The following is a 6,701-nucleotide window of genomic DNA, read 5'->3' as shown; positions in this document are numbered from 1 at the left end:
AGTATGAATACCATCCATATAACTAAATAAAAATTTCTAATTAAAATTTTATTTTTTAAAGTTCTTTTCAGGTTAATTTTTGAGTCATATTCTTAAAGCTAAAAGAATTATGATTATGGATGAATTCTATTCCATGAAAAAGCGTCGTCAGACATGATTTTGATTTGAAATATTTTTTTTTTTGTGCGGATATTTTTGTATATGCCTATAGTGAACTAGACAATTTTTATATGTTTATTAATGTTTGAGATATATCAAAATTGAAATGTCATATTCAATAGACTTGTAATTTATGTTTTTTATATCAATACTTTGAATCGGCCCCCTTGTAAAAATTCCTAGCTACGCGCTTGTATATATCTTATTTGAGGAAAATAAACTTGACTGTATTGAGATGAGATGTACAACCTGTTGTTTATTTTTGGTTAGTTGCGCTTTGGCAAAGCCGAAAAAGGGAAGCATTGCTGAGGTGATGCGTGAACTATAGTACTATGCCCCAAGGCTTATGACAGAAGCAACGGCCCATGGTTGGATGGGTGTTCATTACGCCATCGTATGAGTTGTCGTTCTCAAGACGTGCCACGTGGATGGATGGTCCTACATGGGCTATCTACACGGAGTTGCATGTCCATTTGTCCACACGGCATAAGTAACCTGCTGCTTGTGTGTGTGTGTTTTTTTTCCCTTTTGTTTCTTATAAGAGAATACGTTGAATCGGTGCTTATGTTGAAATTAAGATTTAGGATGTCACACTTTGTCCACTTCAATTTTGAAATTTGAACCGTCCATATATATAGTTTTACTTCAACTAGAACTTTATTACCAGAACTTTCGACAAATATTAAAGAAATCAATTATTTAATTTGCTTATTTTAATCATATATTATAATTATGTGTTTTAGTATGATAATTTTTTTTTTGAGAAGATAATACAATAAAAGTTAGTCTTACATTTTCTGTTTACATTAAGTGGTTCAATATAAGTGTTACAAATTATAAAATTGATGTGCTTTTGTATTGTGTCTCATTAATTATGAAGATACTAATTTATTCTAGATGAAACTCTATTAAAGCTTTAAGTAATTTATTAATTATCAATAAAATTTTAATTATATTTATAAAATTTATTTTATTTACGTATAATTTTTAATTAGTCCACGCATCACACACACACACATATATATATACTACTAATATATATAACTTTTCTTTCTTTATATACTTGGGAAGGAAAAATGAAGGAAATCAATAACAATATTATGTTAATGACTATTATACCCCTATTATAAAAGAAACCTTTTATTTATTTATTATTTTTTATATCATTTATTTAAAATTTAATTTCAATAATGCTAAAACTTAAAAATGAATATTAGGATTGATGCTCAAGCTTTGTCATTGGCTAATTATATACCTTTTCTTTATACCTTTCTCGGCCTTTTGGCCAAGATCAAGTGTAATATACCTTTTCATTCATTTATTTATATTTTTAGAACCAAAGGGCTAACAATGGACTTCTTGTTAAATATGAGCAATAAGATAATAATTACATCAATTTTTTTTTTGGGTAGGTTAATAGTTACATCATTTATTAAGAAGAGTACTGATAGTCTGGTATTATATTTATAAATGGAGATTTCTTTTTGTGGGTTCCAGTTAGTTCAGTTGGTAAAGTCTCTGATGGTTATATAAGAGAGCTGGGGTTCTATCCTCGCCTACACCAAAAACTAATTGATGTCTTGGTTTGATAATAAAGAGCTATTATCAGGAGTGGACGCCATAGGTTGAAACTCTCTCTCTCAAAAAAAAAAAGAGATTTCTTTTTTAATTTCATACTTTCCACAAAATCAAGGCATGTATATATAATTATATATTCGATAAGTAACAAAAAGAAAAAGAAGCACTAGTAATCCCAAAGCGAAGCAACAAATTTTTTTATTAAAAAAATATATGGTATTAAAAAAGCATATGGTAAATAGACGGGTAAAAATCTAATTGTATACTCTTTCCCTATTTTCTTTTATCTTTTTCTCTCCGATTTGGGATTAAGTTTGTGGTCCTACATGGAAAATGCCACATGTTAATGTTTTTCGTTCTCTGAGCTTTCAGTCATACCAAATGGATGAAAAAAGATCTTCATCCTATTTTCCTTCCTTGATGGTCTATTCTTTTAAAAAATCTTAACCAAATGAGTCCTTTTAAAATATTTATTTTGAATAGTTAATAAATATTTTTGAATTTTCAAGGAAAAGAATTGAGAATTTTGTATAAAAAATTATATCTTATCATACGATCACAAAATACTCACAAAATAACTTAATAAAGAATAAAGATTACATACCTACAAAAATTATAGTTCTATATAATATAAAAAAAACCATTCCAAAATGACATATTTTTTGTTGAAATAACAATATATCTCATACCCTTTTTTTTTTTTGGAGAAAGAAGTCCAGGGCTAGTGAAATCAGCCTGTATTACAAATAGGAGGTCTGGTGGTACATCTTCCATCTAGACTAACATATGAGCTAGGAATTTTTATTTCTTTGCTAAAGAATGAGACAAACTATTACCAAGTCTACATACAAGAGATATTTTAAAAATTGAGAAGTGTGTACTAAGAAATAACATGTCTCACACTAAGGCTGCATTTGTATCGACTGTAAAGGAAATCGGGACCCTTGAGGGTGTTTGGGTACGCATGAAAATTTGGTCAAACTGAAAATAAATTTCAGTTGACCGTAAAATAGAGTTCCTAACTCTGTAAAACTAACTACATAGTTATTTTACCTTCAAATCTCATTTTACAGACTGAAAATAGAGAGAGAGAGAGAGAGAGAGAGAGCAGTAAGTTGGTCCAATCTCCAATCCACACAAACCTATCGCGAGTCAAATCGCTTTGTTCATTCCCCTCCATGGGCTGGTCAGTGCTATTTCCTTGTCTTCCTTGGCTTTTCTTCTCCTGATCGTGCCGCCTTTGCTCCTCTGTTGTACTCAAACCCATCTTCGAGCATTGCATTTCCTCGATGAACCCAGCCGCCGATCTATCCCCGATGAACCCAGCTAAACCCACCCCGATTTGATCATCTCGTCCTTGTCGCCGCTGCCCTGAAACTTGTCTCCTCCAGCTCTCTCGATCTCATCGCCGCCGCCCTCTAGATCTACCCACCATGACCGATCTTGTAGTCACCTCCAAAGATCATTGTCACCGCCTCTAGATCAACCCCCCCCCCCTTTGACCCAATATCAACCAAGTTTCTCGATCTACCTCTCTCTTTCCCTCAATCTCTCACTCTTTCTTCCTCCCTCTCTCTGGTTTGACCGAGTTTGAGAGTTTTAATGGTTTTAATTTGATTTTGTTTCTTTTAAAAGTTTATATATTGCAATTTTCTATTATAAAATTTGTTTGGAAGTTGATAAAATGTTAGAAACTAGAAGAAAATTTGCATTTTCAAAATGTTACCAAACACTTGAAATTATTTTCTAATATAATTTTTAAAATGCAACCAAACACTAGAAAATATTTTCCTTCTCCGAAAATATTTTCACTTGAAATTATTTTACATCTTACCAAATGCAGCCTAAGTGTTCGTAGGGTGCTAAGTTGCTACCTTCTGTTTTCAAAGCCTTGTATAAAGTTTCAAAGCCTTCTTTGAGTATGATGTGATCAAAGCCCAGTTTGACAGCTAGCTTGAGTGCCTTTCTTGCTGCTCTACCTTGACCTCAATTACCAAAGATGGCAGGGGGATTTTCTACGCTAGTGACACCATAACAAGGCCATCGCTATTGTGAACAACAACGCCTAGTCTCGTAGTGTTTTCGCTTGCAAATGTGGCACCGTCGAAATTGACTTTGTACCAGTGTTCCGGTGGTGGAGACTAGGGGTGTCCACAGTTCGGGTCGGGTCGGGTTTGGGCTCAACCCAAAACTGACCCAACTCTATTGGGTTGAAGAACGGTAGACCCGCCGCCGACCATGAAAAACTACGCGTCGAGTCGGATCAGGCTTGGGTGAACGGCAGTTGAACCCGACTCGATCGAAAGACTGGAAACAAAAACGAAACTTTGTACAAATTTCACAAATCTTAAGAAAAAATCTACAAACCCAAATATTGGTAACCACAAATCCGAAGAACCCAAACAGATTAGAGAGAAATAATAGCAGATCTGAACTTGCATGAGACTAAAACGAAGAAATATAGACTGTTACTTGCAGATTGGCGATGGTGCGATGAAGGAGATTCGTAGCTCAACGATGGTGGAGGTTCGAAGATCTAGAGATTCAGATCAGCGATGGTGCGATGAAGGAGAATCGTAGCTCGACGATGGTGCGATGAAGAAGAATCGTAGCTCAGCGATGGTGCAGGTTCGAAGATCTAAAGATTCAGATCGGCGATGGTGTTGGCTGTTGAGCGTGAGGGAGATCGAGAGTGTGAGACTCTGAGGTGAGACTAGGAGAGGGAGTGAACAGAGAAACTGAAGGTTAGTGTACCGGTGATGGTCTAAACTCTGAATTGGAGTGGAGAATACAAAATGACTAAGAACTGGGTTATATACACGGTCGGGTCGGGTGGATCGGGTTTTGGAAGGGAAGACCCGCCATTCGACCTACTGGAATCGGTTTGGGATGGCAAAGACCCACCATCGACCGCTAGGTAGTCAGGTCGGGTGGTTGCCGGATTGGGTCCGGTCGGTTTGTTCGGGTGGGTCGAATCTGCGGTTTTGTTGGACAAGCCTAGTGGAGATCATATGGTTGGCTACTTGCTTTGAGGAATTGTTGCCGTCGAAAGGCTAGAGGGGGACTCAAACCGTTGCTCTCGAGAGTACCGAGCACCTTATTTAAAGGGAGTGTAGGCTTTCCTAAACTAAGATTATTCTTGCGGTTCCACAAATTCCACAACACCACGGTGATGAGCTTCGGTTCCTTTGTACTTGCAAAAACAAAATCAATAAAGTCAGTGAAGCATGTGCTTTGCTTGAGGATATCATGGTTCCATGATGGGGTTTTGTTCCAGAGGCTCTATAGTCCTGGGCATCGATAAAGGGCATGCAAAACATCCTTTTCATGTTGCTTGCAAACTTCGCATAGGCCATCAGAGATGATTTTGTGACAGACCAAATTAGTCTTGGTAGGGAGTGAGTTCTTGCATGCTCACCATACAAGGTTTTTTGCTTTATTTAGGACATCAAGGCTTCATAGCTTTTTCCAGAAAGTTTTCAAGGGATTAGAGGTTGATGAGCCAAGCTATTGAGCAGTATAGGCTTCCTGCAAGAACATGTAACCTGACTTGAATGAGTACTCCTCGTTTGGATTAAAGGGCCAAATTAAAACATCTTCTTGGATGGATTTGCAGAGAGGAATGTTTTGATAATTAGGGCTTTAAAGTCGTAAAAAACTCTGTCAACGAAATCTTCTTTCCATGTCTTGCAAACCGGATCAATGAAGTCCCTAACATATGCAGTTTCTTTACCAACTACCATTGGAGAAATAACTCTTGGATAGTTTTTCTTAGGTAGCCAATTACCGCCCCATACTTGCAAAGAGTTACCCAACCCAATACGCCATAAAGCCCCATGCTTGATGACTTCCCTTCTCCCTTGATTATACTCTTCCAAGCAAAGGATGCACCTGCTAGATTTTTTGCTTCCATCACCATGGAGTTAGGGAAGAACTTGGCTTTGAACACTCAATAAAAAAGAGATTGGGTATCATGAAGAAGACGCCATGTTTGCTTCGCTAAAAGTGCATCATTGAACAAAGCAAGGTCTTTGAATCCCATGCCTCCTTGACTCTTTGGTTTACATAGCTCTTGCCACTTCACACAATGAATTTTTCTACTCTCACCTTTTTGGCTCTAGAAAAATTTACAATTCAAAGATTCAATCTCATGACATAGAGTAGTTGGAAGGTTGAAACATGCCATAGTATAGGTCGGTAGGGCTTGGGCCACAGCTTTGATCATTATTTCCTATCAGACTTGAGATAAGAGCTTTGCTTCCCATCCTTGTAATTTTTTCCAAATTTGTTGTTTAATGTGAGTGAAACTCTCTTTCTTATTTTTGCCAACAAGAGAGGGGAGGCCCATGTATTTTTCATATTGCCGTATAACTGTAACTCCCAGCATATTTTTTTTTTATTATCAAAGTTTGCATATCCTCAGTTGTTGACTTGCTAAAGAAGAGTGTAGTTTTTGCTCGATTAATTTGTTTCCTAGATGTTCTCTCATATGTAGCCAAAATATCTAGCAAACTTTAGCATTCACTCTCTTTTGCGCTGCAAAAAATCAAACTATCATATGCAAAAAGGAGATGGGTTAGTGTAGGTCAATTCTGGCAAAGAGAAACACCTCAGATATCACCTTTAGTGGCCACCTTTCTTATTAGGCCATGTAACCCCTTAGTACACATGAGAAACAGGTAGGGGGAGAGGGGGTTCCTCTGTGGAAGTCCCCTAGTGGGGGAAATATCACCATGGAGCTCTCCATTGATCAAAATTGAATAAGATGCAATGGTAATGTATAGCATCATGAGTTTCACCCACCTTTCTTGGAAGCCCATCTGCACCAATATTTTTTCCATGTAAGACCATTCTACTCTGCCATATGCCTTACTCATGTCAAGTTTCAAAGCCATAAAACTTGTTTTCCCCTTATTGTGATTTCTCATATGATGTAAAGTTTCAAAAGCCACCAAAATATTTTC

General features: G+C 36.7%; 1 pseudogene; it reads left to right on the top strand.

Moving 5' to 3' along the window:
• Positions 1–1,423: 1,423 nt before the first annotated feature.
• On the top strand, positions 1,424–1,520 carry LOC142641823 (U2 spliceosomal RNA; annotated as a pseudogene).
• The last annotated feature ends 5,181 nt before the right edge of the window (positions 1,521–6,701 follow it).

The sequence above is a fragment of the Castanea sativa genome, chromosome 6 (assembly GCF_040712315.1).
Source record: "Castanea sativa cultivar Marrone di Chiusa Pesio chromosome 6, ASM4071231v1".
Classification (NCBI taxonomy): domain Eukaryota; kingdom Viridiplantae; phylum Streptophyta; class Magnoliopsida; order Fagales; family Fagaceae; genus Castanea; species Castanea sativa.
This window is presented reverse-complemented; position numbering and strand designations above follow the sequence as displayed.